The following is a 16291-nucleotide window of genomic DNA, read 5'->3' as shown; positions in this document are numbered from 1 at the left end:
GGCTGCGAAATAAGCAGTCAGTCACTTTGCTAAGGGAAAACAAGACTATTCAGTCCTTTGTCTGGGGCTTATTGGCTGACTGGAATCCCAGACAGTGCTCATGAATAATTTACATGGGCACTGACTTTTTTCCAGAGTCAAGCCCTACAGAAATGGGGAAAACAAAGAGGCACGCATCCCATTTACCTGCCTGCCAGCATTATGGGCACCGTTCTCTATGTGTTTCATAAACTGCGTTAGGGGAGAACTCAGACATCATTTGACGTGTCAACCCCTAACTCCCAAAGCCAGCCAACACACGTCGGATTTGCTGTTTCTGACAAAGCATGGAATGTATCTAAAATAGGTTGAGGGCTTCCCTGGTGGCGCAGTGGTTGAGAGTCCGCCTGCCAATGCAGGGGACACGGGTTCGTGCCTCGAAGATCCCACATGCCGTGGAGCGGCTGGGCCCGTGAGCCATGGCCGCTGAGACTGCGCGTCCAGAGCCTGTGCTCCGCAACGGGAGAGGCCACAACAGTGAGAGGCCCGCGTACCGCAAAAATAAAATAAAATTTAAAATTTTTTTTAAAAAATAAAATAAAATAGGTTGAGTGAAGAAGAATTTATAGAAGAGCCCAGCTGAAGTTTTGATTCCTCCTTCCCAGGTTATACTTGAACACAGCACATTTCAACATATACTTTTCAACTCATGCGTCTGACTGCTTTGTGCCCTGTGCAGTTCTCATCATGCGGGCTGCATGGATATCAATGGTAATTTGCCCTCCCATCGTCCAGATGTGGAACTGGCCACAGAGGCTGACTGCCAGACCTGACATATTGTTTTGTACTCATATACTTATACAGTACATTAACTTTTAAAGAAAATCACTTTTGATTTCTCCTCAAATTAGAGAACAGTCACTACCTAATTTGACTTTTTTTCCCCATAAATTCAGAATTTGGAAAGATTAGCAATCTCCCTGCCAGATGAGATCTATCAAGCTAGTCTCTGAGCACAGCTGTGAGACATTGTATCTGCATGAATACACCAACCTCTATATCATCTGACTCTTGTTTCTCAAAGATACCATAAGGGACCATCAGGTTCCTTGCTGACTCCACATACCTGTGTGATCTGAAGTTAGCTGAGTACCATTTTGCTTAGAGAGGCCATGCTGAGAGAGGCCACCTCTGTGAGTATTGCTTTCATGTTTAAGAATTCACAGGTCAGGACTTCCCTGGTGGTCCAGTGGTTAAGACTTTGCTTTCCAACGCAGGGGGTGAGGGTTTGACCCCTGGTCAGGGAGCAAAGATCCCAGGTGCCTCACAGCCAGAAAACCAAAACATAAAACAGAAGCAATATTGTAACAAATTCAATAAAGACTTTAAAAATGGTCCACATCAAAATAAAATTTAAAAAAAAAAAGAATTCACAAGTCATCTGTTTCCAGATCAACTTATGTGTTGGGTCCATGGTCAATACCATATGCTTGAGTCATTGTTCTCTGATATCTAGCTCTTCCCCCTCTTGAAAATTGTGGCAACACCTGTCTGATTCCCATTTCCGGGGACCTTTCTTACTCCTAAGTATTTATCAGAGTTTCAGAGTCCCCAGATGTCTTTCATTTGAGCCTGGAATTCTGGACTCCTATCTACAGTGGAATTCGATTCTATACTTGTATTTATTCTACTCACTCTAGTGAGAAAGGTGGTCTTTTTAGATAAAGTTGAAAGTCAAATTTAGGAGCTCTGTTTTCCCTTTGCCGTGTGATAACATCATTCTTTCTGCTCCAAGAAGTAGGTCTACTCTCTCTTGATCTGTGTGCTGCAAAGACAGCCACAAATTGTCGTGTTTTTACCTTCATATAGTCCTTGTTTTTTCAGGAAGTGCTAGCCGTGGGATTTTCAATACATTAGTAACTTTCACTTCGGATTTTGGCTGTGAGCTCTTACTCAGGATTATTACTGGAGCTCCAAACATTTTAGTCCTATTCCTGCCTTCTCTCTTCTTAGCTTGTTATGCATGTGCTGCCAGATGATGGGCTCATTCAGTGCCTGCTCGTCCGTCACCAGAAAGTGACTTCAATCCCTAACTCCTGAGATCTTTTTTCAAAGGTGTGCTGGGGAGCTCTGAGGATTTCCAGCTTACTAAAATAGCTTGACATGTCCCCCAAATGAAACTCATCAGCCCCTATTCTCCTCCCTTGCACAGCCTTTGGGGACGTTTGACAAGAATTTATTGAGCATTGACTCTGTGCCAAGGATATGGTTACTGTGATAAGCAAAAACAAAAGTGCTCCCTTGTGGAGAGTATGGTCTAGTGAGGGAGAAAGACATCAATCACATAATCGTACTAATAGAAAATCACAACTGTGACCAGTGCTGTGAAGAAGAGGAATGCATTGCAATGAATGAGAACCTCTCATCGGGTGATTCAATCTGGTCAGGGGAAGGTGGAAGATTTTCCTAAGGAAGTGACTCATGAGCTGAGGTAACTAGTAAAGAGTGAAGGAAAGAGCGTTCAAGACAGAAGGAATAGCAAATGCAAGTGCCCAGTGTCAGGAGGGAGCATGGCAAGCTCAAGGGCTTTTAGAGAAGTCCAGTGTGGTTGGAATTTAGGAGGCATATCTTCCCACAACTGACGTTTCAATATCCTAATGTGGTCACTGTCCTCTGATGACTTTGAGATTTTTTAGGCACTCCTTATAAATAATTTATTTAAAAATTGGGTAAGGCTAGTCATGTTGTCAGTCCCTGGAGGAGCCATTCACTCACAGTGAGTTTCTTGTGTCCAAATCTATGTGTTTGTTTTCAAAAATGGAATTATAAAGTGTCAGAACCAGGTGAGACCTACAAGATTACTTAGTGCCGAGTTCCCGGTTAACAGATGAAAGAATTCAAGTCTGAAACATCCAAACAATAAATTGCTTCTCAGAATGGATGTTTTCTTAGGATGGCTCACTTGCAGCTTGTTTTTTCATCTCCAGAAAAAAAATATTGCCATTAGAAAATTTTGTTTCAATCTTCCACATACTGCTGGCCTGAAGGGCTAAGCAAGACATTCGGAAGCATGTGATATTGTTCGCTCCATTTCAGTGAGGAAAATGCAGTTGAGCTCAGAACATTAATTACTGAGCTCCCGCTTGTGTTAGGAGATATAGATACAAAATGAGTAGATGTGTTGTCTGCCCTCTGAGGTGCTTTCTGTGGGGTGGGAGAGATGGCCCGTAAATAATAGCAAATGGGCTCCAAAACTGGAGTATGCCCAGGGCATTATGGGAGCACAGAGCATGGCCACTTAGCTTAAGACGGAGATTTAGGCAAACTTCCTATGGGAGGGGATGCCTGAGCTGAGTGTGGAAAGTTAAAAGCTGAATAAAATTAAGTAGGGTGTTTAGGTAGGGCGCAGACTTGAACAAAATCTGAGAAGTGTGAAAGTCCCTGGTGAATCTGTGGGTGGAGTGGAAAACTACTAGAATTTTGGTAGTACTAGAGCCTAAAGGTTGAAGTATGGTGGAAGAATAAGGCCAGAGGGCTTGACAGAAATGAAGTTATGCAAGGCTTAACATTCTTCAGAAGTATGAATTCTGTATCACTTAGGATTTGGCACCATTGCCTGTCACAGGAAATATAAAATGACAGTGGCTTAAACTAAACAGAAATGTATTTCTCTTCCCTGTAAGGAATCTGGAGGTACGGTGTCCAGCTCTACCATTAAAGCTCCATGGAGTCCTCAGGGACGCAGATTTCTATCTTTTCTATTCTGCCGTCTCCAAGGTCACCTCATGGTCTAAGATGGTTGCTGCAGCTCCAGAAGTCATCTCTGTATTCCAGTTCCAGGCAGTAAGAAGGGCAAAGGGCACTCCTTCCAGCTGAGTCAGCTTTCTTTAAGGATCCTTCCTGAACTTCCACACAATACTTACCATGGAATTGTCCAGAACTTGGTCACATGGCTGTACCTAGCTTCAGTGAAGGCTAGGAAATTACTACATGGCTATGTTCTAACTAAAAATTGAGTTTCTCTTATTAAGGAAAAAGAAGGAGAATAGTTATTTGATAGAAAACCTGCACTGTCAGGTACAGATTTCATACCAGGAGATTTGGCTTTATGTAGCAGGTAAAGGAGAGTCTTTGAAGAATTTTCAGCAAGTTGCATGACATGAGTGAGTGGATTTATGTTTTACATGTATTTGGCAGGGGTGGGGGGAGTGTGTGGACATGTGCATGTGGGCAGCAGGGGAAGGTTCAGTTTGTGGCTGTTACGGTGCTCTGGGTAAGAAGATAAGGAGGCTCTGAACTAAGATATTGACGGTAGGGCTGAGGAGAAGGGCATACGTTTATGAGATACCAGCAAGTAGAACAGACAGGGCTTAGTGACTAGGTGGACCCAGGGCATGAATGAGAAACCTGGGGTCATTGCTAGGTATTTAGTTAGAAGTTTGAATAGATGATGGATGGTACCGTTAGCTAGGAGAGACCATGAGCCTTGGAAGAGATCTCAGCAGAAGATGAAGATGAGAACTAGAAACATAAGATGTCAGGTACTTGAGACACATTCCAGTGGAAATGCTAAATGGGCAGATGGGTTTGAGTCTGAAGCCCAGTGAAGGGGGGCCGGAACTAAATATTTGGAAGTCATCAGGACATAGCTGTTAGTTCAGATCATAGGACTGGATGAGATCATCCAACAACAGTGTCTTAAATGGAACACTGAGCTAAAGACAGAACCCTAGGGAATCAGGCCCCATTGGGAAGCCGCCTAAATTTGGCTGTGTGGTTACACAAAATACTGATATACTGCATCATTTAGAGTACGTGTCCCCAAAGTAAAATTCCATTTAAAATATAATGCTACAAAAAAAAATAGAAAAGCATCACTTATTTTAAAGTAAGTTTGAGAGGCAGCATATATTCTTTGAACTGAAAGAATGCTGGGCCTGGTTTTCAGAAGGACCTAGGTGCTAGTCCCAGCCCTGCTTCATACTGGTCCTGAGGATGTGGGTGGGTGGCTGAACACTCTGAGCCCGTTTGCCCTTCTGTCCAATGGGGTACCATTGACATAGCTTTCCTGTAGGGTGTTGATGAAGCTCCAGTCAGGTGGAAATGTGAAAGCTCCTTGAAACATGCCACGTCGATAGAGATTATTCTTTGCATACATGCTATCAGCAGATTTGCACTTTCTCTGTAGCATGGGCTTGAGCTGAAACTTTGCTTGTGATGCGTCCTCAAAAATAGAGAATTCTTCACAGAAATTGGAGTTGTGGCTTGTAAAAATCAACCCTCTGAAGACCAATCTTTTTTGGAGGCATGGGGATCGTCAAATAATCCTTTATTAAATTATTTTTCTTTGTAGTTCTTGTAGCTGGGAATTTCACCACACCACTGTTGATGTCATCTATGATGTTGTGAGGGGGGCAGCCGTCAACATTGCAGCCCACAGATGGGCAGTCCCCAGGATCTCTTTGATGCTTCCAAAGAGTTCTCTAGCTAAAGATAGATGCCACATCTGTCATGCAATGTTGACAGTCTCATCAAAAGTGATGCTGCCACTCTGTTTGATGTTTTTCTGCTTCTTTCTGTCTCTTGGTGATTCCTTGAGGGCTTTGATGACCAGAGGCAGAGGCAGAAGGTACCATCTTAATCTGGGCCTGTCTGTTCTGAATGGTCAGTTTCACTGTAATCCTCAGACCCTTCCAATCACCAGTTGCCTTGGTGATGTCATTACCAACCTTTTTTTGTTGTTGTTGTTTTTTGTTTTAAATGCCAAACATTTTTTTTTTGATGTTGGGGGTAGGAGTTTATTAATTAATTAATTTATTTTTGCTGTGTTGCATCTTCGTTTCTGTGTGAGGGCTTTCTCTAGTTGTGGCAAGCGGGGGCCACTCTTCATCGCGGTGCGCAGGCCTCTCACTATCGCGGCCTCTCTTGTTGCGGAGCACAGGCTCCAGACGCGCAGGCTCAGTAGTTGTGGCTCATGGGCTTAGTTGCTCCGCGGCATGTGGGATCCTCCCAGGCCCGGGCTCGAACCCATGTCCCCTGCATTAGCAGGCAGATTCTCAACCACTGCACCACCAGGGAAGCCCATTACCAACCTTTTCTGGAGACAGACCCAGGGGGCCGATCTTGGGGACCAGAGCAGGTGTGGCACCAAATTCCCCATCAATGCACCTCAGGTATACGACTTTGATCTCGTTGGGGTCGAACTTAGGCAGCATGGTGGAGGCAGCTGGTGTCAGATGAACCGGGATTCAGGATGAATGAAGAAAGTTGCGCCCTGGCCTCCTCTGAGCCAAAAGCTGAAAGGGGACCAATCTTTTTACAGTAAACTAAATCTGATTATGCTTTCCTTTCAAGCCAAATAATTTTCTTTGCATTTTAGCCATATTTTGATATCATGTATAGTTAATATAGTTACCATGTAGTTATCATAAGTCCTTAAGATAGTTGCCTTAGGAAGCCCTGGAGCACTGGGGACATATTGTAAAACTTGAAGACTATACTGTTGCATCTTGTTTAAATGTCAGCTGCCTCTCTAATGTATAGGGGAAACAGTCGAACTCATTTTGAGTTTACTTTTTCTGGTATTGAAGCAAAATTTTCTTTTGTTCATTTGAGGGGCGATTCAAGAACATTTTTGGACCATCACTGGAGTAAATATCCTGGTACAGTTTCTCCAAGGATCCAGATTAATGACAGAAAGAAATTTCAGCCCTGAAACACTTTGTTTCTGCACTTCACTTATTAGATCAGAATACTGATCCTGGCATACATCATCCGTGTTTGACCTTTGCATGAACAAAGGCTGTGGTTATTTGGGACTAATTGATACATGTGTTAATTGATTCCACTGGCTAATGAAATCAGACCACCAGTCTTGCTGTATTCCCCACCAAATTGATCCAGCAATCTACTGCTTCATTATAATTAAACACAATCTTGGATTCATTTGCTAAGCTCTAAAAATATAATCGTTGATCTTTAGGTACCAGATGAACACTGCCATTTGTAAAAAGTGATTCAGTTGTACAGTTAAACAAATGCCTACTTAATGCAAAGCTTTATGTCACACCTTCAGAGACTAAAAGAAGAATAAAGGAAGGCCTCGCCCTCTAGCTTGGGTTACTTACTCATTCCTTTCACACTTAGGTGTTGAGTACACATCGTGGGCCAGGCACTGTTCAAAGCTCTGGAAATAAAGCTACGCTACCCTCCAGGAGCTTAAATTCTAGCACAGGTAGTCAGACAAGCAACAAGTATGTTGAGTGTCGGGGTGATAAACTCCGTGGAGAAAAAGCTATGTCAGGGAAGATAAAGTTTGAGGACAATGGTTTTACTGTTTACACAGAGGATTAAGAAAGGCTTCTCTTGTAAGGGCTCTTTGAGCAGATGAGCAGAGACCTAAGGATGCGAGGAAACAGGCTCTCTATGAATAACGGGGGGAAAAGCATTCTGGGTGGAAGGAACGGCAGGGACACTGTGGGAGGGGCATGTGCTCTTTGAGGTCAAGGATGGCTGGACAGAGAGGTATGGGGCAGAGCGGAGGAGATGATCCGAGCTCTCTCCCTGATTCTGCCACACAGAATAATAGCCATGTGTGCTGAGCATTTATCTCATGAGGACAAACACCTCTGTAAAGGAGTTGTACCTATTTAATATTGCCTTCTTATGACATCTCTCCAAGGAAATGGTGTCAACCTTCTTTTACAGATAAGGAAACTTGAGGCTCTGGGAAGTAACTCTCTCAAGGTCATGCAGCCTGTGGTGGAACTCTATCATCCCACCTCAGGTTTGAATCCAGGAAGGTGCCAGTTCCTCCAACCTCCAGGCCTTGGGACATGCATTTCCCTTTGCCTGGAACGCTTCTCCCTCTCTCTGCCAAGGGAATGCCTGCTGATCCCTGCAGTCTCTGCTTAGATTGTCACCTCTAATGGGAAATTCTCCTGGACCCCCTTGCCCCCCATCTCCGTCTGGGTTGGGTGCCCACCCTCTCTGCTTGCACGGTGTCCTGTAATACCCTTCCCTCAGCATCCTTCCTGGCCTATGCCTCTCTGCGTATGGGCTGCCTCGTGAGAGCAGGAACCATGCCTCTTTAACTCAGTATCTATCACCACTATTATACTGGTCCAAACCCATGATTTGCTGAGAAATCAAGGTCGTTTTTTTTTTTTTTTATAAATGAATGCCTTTTGAGAATTTGACCTACTGAGAAGAATGTTTGAGCATCCATAATAGTATTTTTCAAATGATCGTTTTAATTCTTACGGATTTAAAAATTTTGGATTTTCATTTTGATGATAACATACATCTTTCACTCACTATAAAGAAAAAATTTCTTCCTTGTAATTGTAATTCTCAAGTGAAAGATATTTCATAGGAAAAGACATGTCTATCAGTGTTTCTTCACATGTTCTTTCAAAAGGAGCTGTACGGTACTTGGGTTTGAGAAACAGTGGTGGTCTCTGCCACGACCCTTCTACACTGGATGACTTAGATCCATAGAATTTGTAGAAAACTTAAGTTGTATACTTTTCTGCTTTAGGTGATTCTAATTCCTCTGAGATTTACATCAGGTCTGTCTGCTATGTTCAGAGGACTTCAACAGTAATCTGTTCCATTTTTTTATGCCTTTCTGCTAAAAGGAAAGGTAAAATCTTCTTCAAGATCATTTTTACAAATCAGACATTGTTTTGTAAGTTCCTTAAACCTATCATGTATATTTTACCTATATGACTATGTTAGAAATCCTGGTGATTTCACTTTTTTTACAGTTATGTGTAAGTTATCGAATATCATCAATACCCTAAAATTATTAAGGGGCTGTACAAAGATATTTTTCTCATAAAGATGTGTATATACAGTCTTGGGTATACGGGTATACATTCGTTAGTGAGAGCAATGATTTTCCCCGTGTTTTTTATTTTTAAAATAAAATTGATTCTTCTCTAATTACAAAAGTAACATATAGTAACTGTTGAAAATTTAAAATTAAATAACCTATAACCCTACCACTGAAAGATAATCATTTTCTTCAGATATATTTCCTTAGAGTTTTAAAATGTATTTACTTTAAAAAAAAAAGAAACAAAATTGAGGTCATACTGTATATACATTTTTAACCTGATTTTTTTTTCACTTAATTTGTCATGACCATTTTCCCCTATCATGAAAGTCATTTACATTCTCTTTTAAACCTAATATTACATGATACAGAGTGGTCTACCATATGGACCTACTTAATTTATAGTACCTTTAAGTTGATTTATTAATAATGGTGAATTTATTATATCCTTGTACACATCTGTTTGGATCCGTCTTTGATTCTTTTCTTGGAACGGATTCCTGGAGGTATTACTGCTGAGTCAAAAGGCATGCGTGTTATTATAACTTTTTTTCCTGGGGTTTGAGGGACCTGGGTTCCAGTTCTGCCTTGCCACTTCCGAGCTGTGGAATTTTGAGCAAGTTACGTAACCGCTATAAGCCTCAGTTTCTTCATTGATAAAATGCAGATCCTAGAAATGCACACCTGAGTGGTGCATGTGAGGCCTTTAGCCCAGAGCCTGGTATGTAGTACATGCTCAGTAATGTTCACCTTTTGAACATTCTTTGGAAAAATGCATCAGAGCACATGTTTTAATGATGAGTATTGGTGTTACCCAGTGGGTTGTATTTGTCTTTCCACTTCACGCCACCCCCACCCCTGTAGATCTTAAGTGTACAATTTGATAGGTTTTGATGAGTGTACACAATATGTAATCAATTCTCTAAATAACAGATAGAACGTTTCCATCATCCCAGAAAGTTTCCTTGTGCTCCTTTCAGTTAATCCCTAATCACCCCTATAGGCAACCAGTGTTGATTCTATATAGATAGTATAGGATGTGCATATCCATATTAGGATCCTGAAAACAAAACCACTTCTCAGCAATGTCCTTGTGAGTGTAAGAGGATGGGGTTCTTTAAGGTGACTTTGTGAGTGCAGTGATGGTCATGGTTCAGAAGAAGCCCCCCAGAAGACCTCATTCCTTGTCAGCTTTATTCTCTGTAGAGAAAATAGTTCAAGAGGATGTTTATCAGCACATCAACAGTGGTTGTCTGAGTATCTGAGGGAATGTAGGTGGTTTTTATTTCCCTTTTAATGCTTTTCAAATGTTCTACATTGAACAAACATTGTCTTTTTAATCATTAAAAATATTATTTTCAAAAGGGAATCTCAAATATGATATTGAATATACCCCAATACGAGTTTTGCAACGTGATTATATCAAAAATAGGTACCTTGCTGCTGCTGTACCAGTTAAGTTCTGTCAAGCCTTGGCCTTCAGGCTGTGATCACTCCTTGTCTGTGAGTCATCATCCTAGTCTACTCAGGCTTCCATAATGATCACCATAGACTGGATGACTTAAACAACAGAAATTTATGTCTATACTTGTAGAATCTGGGAAGTCCAAGAGCAAGATGCTGGCCATTTTGGTGTCTGGTGTGGCCTGTCTTCCTGGTTTGCAGACAGCCACCTTCCTGCTGTATCTTCACATGCCTGGTGGAGAAGAGACGAGAAGCAAGCTCTCTAACGTCTCTTCTTATAAAGGCACAAATCCCATCATGGGGGACCCACCCTCATGACCGTATCTAACCTGAATTACTTCCCAGAGGCCCCATCTCCAAATATGGGGTGGTCAGGGCTTCAACATATGAATTTGGGAGGTATGCAGCCATTCAGTCCATCGCAGTGGTTCATTCATACGTTTATTCAATTTTCAACATTTCCTATTATGTGAAGCAAGGTGCTTTGCAACTACTTGATAGTACAAAATCTACCTGGAAATAATTTCAGCCCTGAGGAGAATAGTACCTGCTGGAGTTGAACACACCATGGATTGACGCGAGAGAACAGCTGCGGATTAGATGAGGGCATTGTCATTCTTTTGGCTCACTGAGCCGTGTATGTTAGTCTTGGAGGGTATGTTTTCCAGTTGTGTTGAGACCAAGTCCTCCTCCTGGATCCCAGTACTTAAGCCTGGCAGGAGAAATAGCTAAGCGGAACGTGGTATTATTACTGTTTGCCTTTTGTTAAATAGTCTGCCTGAAGGTGGAATTTTTTCCATTGTCTTGCAAACGTCAAATTTTACTTATCAGCAAACTTCCTAAGAAGAAATATAACTTGGTGCAAGCACCCTGTTACCATTTGGCAAAAATGCCCAGACACTGATGAATTTCTGGGTTCAGCTGCAAAGAAAAGTGAGTGAAACTGACAGGCAAACTGCCCCACACCTTGGAGAATGACGTCACTGAGGGATCCGGTTCCCAAAGTGCGTGCATGGTGCTCAAAATGGGAAGGTGGCAGTTTGACTGTATGACCTTTCATTTCTCTTTCCTCCCTTGGCACTGCTCCTCCAACCTTCAGAATATCCCTCCAAACCTGCTTTTTCACATATAGAATCTCTGTGGTACATTCTTGATACTTCCCTGATCCATGTCCCACTGACACGATTTTTGAACCTTGGGATTGGAAGGGAGTTCACAGTTATATACCCTTCTTTTTCAAAGCATGAATACCTAATAGCCTGCTGAGTGGTCATTTTGTCTATATTTAAACACCTCCAAACAAAAAGGAACTTGTTCCCTCCACTTTTAGGCATCAATGACTTGGAAATTTCACCTTTGTATTGACCCAAACAGTATCTCTCAGTATCTTCCATTCACTGGTTCTGAACCACCTATAAGGAGGAAACTGAAAAAACACAAATCTTCTACAAGAAAGCCTTTTAGATATTTGGAGGCAATCTGGTTCTTCCAACGTAGTTTACCTGTCAAAGAAGGAAATGTGATTAGTGTGATATTGTTCATTCTGGTTATCTTTTTGCAATCACTGATTTCTGAGCAATCATAAGCCATCCATGTAATTTTTCATTCTTGATTCAGTATCTGTTTGATGTGTTGCATTCTTCTCTAGTAAGATCAGCAGCGTCATAACTAGTAATTGGTTAACTAAAGTGAGTTGTGATGTTAATAGCTCACGTTATTCCTCTTAAATAAGACTTGGGCTTTAACTGAATTTTGTTGATGCTGATTATAGGGGCAGCAGGCATGGTGGGAAGTTGATTGTTGATGTGACTTTAGAATAGGCTCTTCAGGGCTTCCCTGGTGGCGCAGTGGTTGAGAGTCCGCGTGCCGATGCAGGGGACACGGGTTCGTGCCCCAGTCCGGGAAGATCCCACATGCCGTGGAGCGGCTGGGCCCGTGAGCCATGGCCGCTGAGCCTGCGCGTCCAGAGCCTGCGCTCCGCAACGGGAGAGGCCGCAACAGTGAGAGGCCCACATACCGCAAAGGAAAAAAAAAAATAGGCTCTTCAGAGTTTCCTTTTGCAAAGATGAGGCAGAGGATGAGCACAGGTGTGGGGATGGGGGAGATGAAGACCTGAACACCTCGAGTTAGAGGTACCTGTGGAACGCCTAGTCAACTGACCCATCTCAAAGTTGTAAATACCAGGCTACCGCTGAAGACAGTGGCCATAGGCTCCAGGTTGATTGCGTGGCAACAGTGTGCAAATGAGGCAGTATTGACTTACAGTTAAGAGCAAGGCTTTGGAATCAAACTTGGATTTGAAACTTACCTCCACAGTGTACTAGCTCTGTGATACTGGGTAAACTCTTTAATTCCTCTAAGTCTCAGTTTCCTAATCTATAACATGGGGATGACAGTTCTGCTTATCCCATGAGGTTATTTTGAGAATTCAATTCATGCTGCTTGTTTATCCCCATATCTGGTATCAGTTAATTCTCCATACATGTTATCAGTTATAAAGAAGAAAATGACCCAGGGAAGAAACTTGAATAGTGAACCCATTTAAGAGGTGGACAGATTTCATAAGGAAAGGTTAAATAAATTACAGTATACCCTGCAGAATATTATACAACTATTGAAAGAGTGAATGAGTTAGATTTACATTTATTCACCTGGGTGGTTTTTTCCTGATAGATAAATCAGTGAGAAAAATAAGTTAAATGGTTCATATGCTCATTTAAGTCCCATTTTTTGCTTAAAAATAAAAAAGGTAGCAAAACCCAACTGTACATAGATATGTGCATGGAAGAAGTTGTGGGAGAGCAGATACAAAACAAGTTTGGGATGGGGTGGACAGTTATTAATTTTTCGATAGGTATCTTCATATTATATCACACTGATTGTAGTGAGCATGTGTTACCTTTGTGATTTTTGAGAACCAATATTTTTAAATGAAATAAGCAAAAGGAGTGGGGGATGGGCAGAGGAAGAGGAGAAATCAGTCAGTAGGGAGTGAAAGGGAATTGTCAGCAAGGGAAGGGATGTTTTCCAGGGGGTGCAGGATGAAGAGCCAAGATCCTCAGGCTCTTTCTCTCATTTGTCATGGCTCTATCAGGGCTTGGCATCCAGAGCTTTGGTTTCCTTGTTCATTTTCATTTGGTATCCCTCCATTTCTGGCACATGGTATAGCAATATTTCTTCTTTCTTCTCTTCATTTCTGTTTTATTTCTAGCTACTGAGCTTGTCCAGAGGAACACATTGGGAGAGATAAATGATATGAAGATGGGTATCAACAGGGTATTAGTTATTGACTAAAGAGCAGTGTCGATGTAACTTAATTAGATGAGTTAATGCATACATATGATAAAAAAAAGAAATATTGAGCTATTCTAAAAAGATTACAGTGAAAGCTAAGTCCAGCTTCCTGATTTCTCTTTCTCAAGGCAACCAGTTACCCATTTCTTGTATGTCCTGCCAGAAATGGTTTACATATACACAAGCTCTATGTTTCCTATCGAAAAACAAATGGTGCTATAGGATACACTTGAAGATTTCCTAAGCCTTTTGAAAGACCAGATCTAAACTCCTGTAAAAAAGCTAGCAGTTTTGAGACTCCTCCTCTTTTCCAAGCAGGGTCTGTGGGTGAGGGTTCAAACCTGCAAAGAATTCTGCTCTTGTTGGAGAAACTGTGCAGGTCTGTGGAGATCATGCAACAGGCTTATAAAAGTTTATTGCAGTTATATAGCTACAAAGAGAAATTTACTTCCAGCCCTACACGTCGTGCAGCTGCATCAGTGGTTATGTTTATCACGGGATTAAGGAGCAGCGGCACTCATGTCCACGCTGGCTGCGTGGTGCTCGCTTTGCTTTGGTGCACAGTGGTCATTTACCAGCAGCTTCTCAAACCCCTTTCTCTGCAAAGCACTGGAGCAGGCACTGGCAAAGGGAGGAAAAAAAATCAGACGTGAGCTCTTATGCTCTGTAAACATGTGGAAGCCTTCCAGATCTTGTGAATTAAGCAAGAGCGGGTGTTAAATCTTCGTTTAATCCAAGCAGTGAGAAGCCGGCCCCTCCCAAGTTTGCCCTGAGTGAGGATTTTAACACTCCTTTGGCAAAGAAATGGGAGGGGGCAATAGAGGAAAGCAGGTGATAAGTGAGTCATGAAATTCACCCTTTAGAAGAACAGCTCTTGCCATCATGAGCCCTTCCTGAGTGAGGTACCCAGGGCTCTTGTGTTAATTCTTGAAGGAAGGGAGGGAGGGAGGGAGGAAGGAAGACCAGTTTTTTTGGTTAGTGTGTGTTTGTTCTAATTCCTACACTGGATGCTGGAATTCAGAAAAATACTCTGTAGCGGAGAAATTAACTTAAGACTTAACTTACAGCTTGGGAGGAAAATTTTGACAAAGCAAACCTGAGATCTAAATGCCGTCAGGCTGGCCGCTTTATTGCTACTCTAAAAAAAGGAGGATTCAGTTTAGGCCTTTGTTTTCTCGTCTGTAAAGAGACAGGTTCAAACCTGTCAGAGGCAGTTGCTGAGTTTCCTTATGACTGACTTATATGTGTGGCATTGATTTTTTTTTTTTCCCCGTAAGAATCTGGATGAGTCATTCAGAAAGTTAGAAAATAGCAAAAAAGAAAGAAATGAGAAAAGCTAGCCAACGTCTGCCCCACATGCCAGGAAGGTCCACACAGACGGGAAAAATCTGTGAGGTCTCTGTTTGTTTCTCCCCATGCAAATACTCAGCCGCGCTCCGCAAAGCTTGAGTGCCCTATCTGTTCAGCTGCCATTTAAGAAATAAGACTCTGTTCTCCACAGCTTATTCCTTGGAGTTTCAGAGTGTAAAATATGAAGTGTGTATAATCACAGTTCCCAGCATTTCTTGGCATTTCAGCTTTGGCAGCAAGAATGGGAAAAACTGAAGCTTTTATGGCTGGGAAGGCTGAGTGTAATCTTTGTGCTGTGGCACTACCAAAGGAAGTGAGTATGTTAAAAAGCACGTTCCCTCCGAAGCCTGTCTGAGGGGCCGCTGGGCTTTGTTCAGTTTGCTGCAGCTATGGTATATTTTTATGTTCTGTTTGCATGAAAAGAAAGAGGAAGCATCGAGGGCTTACTCTGCAGAGCATTTTCATAGTATCTCACTTGATACGTGATCCAGGAAGGGTGGCCTGGGTCACACCTGCTGTGTAAAGAGTTAACTCTAGAACTGATAACTTCCCAGAGAAGCTCAAGATACTGTACTTCCTAAGAATGAGTTCTCAAGATAACAACTCAGCAAAGAGTTAAGATGAGAAGAATTCAGGAAAGGACAAGCACTTTCAAGAGAAGAATTTCAAGAAATTGCTTTAACTCTGAGTGGGTAGCTTACATGGTGAAGAGGTAGGTCAGCCCCGTATCTTAGTTTTCCCAGGGAAGCCCCAGTCTGCTCCTGTGATTCCCCCTGAATAGCGCCCCCCTTTTACTCAGAGGCCCATTTTGGACAATACATTGCACAGTCACCCTACAAAGAGGTGTCCACATTCTACAACTTTTTCTTTTTTTTCTGTGAGATGGCAGAACCAAAGAAAAGAGGATATGTTTTAGAAGTTTAGAGGGTCCCTCTTCTGTAGGAAAGGAATTCCCCCAGCATTTTCTTTTCATGGACTATTCTCTCCCAGGCCATGAATTGGAAATTTAGTTATTAACCGTTTAAAAGTATCTTTTTAGCATTGGTCACTATCTTCATTTGAAAGACACATGGAAGAAAATTGCTTTTCCCCTGAGTCCCATGTGTTATGTCCTTTGCATGATACTTTAATATATTTGCATGAGAGATAAATTTGTCAGTAGTCATAACTTTACAGGTCCACATTCATCTATTTATTTATGCATCTGTTAAGTCATTTATTCATGCAGCAGATATTCATTGAGACCTACTTTGTGTCTAAGGATATCATAGTGACCAAGATAGGCCAGGACCCTGCCTACAGGAAGCATGTATTCTAGTGTAAGCGTATAAAAAAGTAAAAGTAATTGCTCTTGAAAATGACATG

The 16291-nt window shown here is 42.0% G+C and overlaps 1 protein-coding gene and 1 pseudogene across 2 annotated transcripts in view; one reads left to right on the top strand and one right to left on the bottom strand.

The window, feature by feature from the left end:
• The window catches only part of PRKCH (protein kinase C eta), a 222152-nt gene that overhangs the window by 162241 nt on the left and 43620 nt on the right, over positions 1 to 16291 (top strand). The gene's annotated exons all lie outside the window — the stretch shown is intronic.
• LOC109547913 (large ribosomal subunit protein uL11-like) lies at positions 5223 to 6263 on the bottom strand (annotated as a pseudogene).

The sequence above is a fragment of the Tursiops truncatus genome, chromosome 2 (genome assembly GCF_011762595.2).
Source record: "Tursiops truncatus isolate mTurTru1 chromosome 2, mTurTru1.mat.Y, whole genome shotgun sequence".
Lineage (NCBI taxonomy): Eukaryota > Metazoa > Chordata > Mammalia > Artiodactyla > Delphinidae > Tursiops > Tursiops truncatus.
Note: the sequence above shows the minus strand (reverse complement) of the source record. Positions and strands in the feature narration are given on the sequence as shown.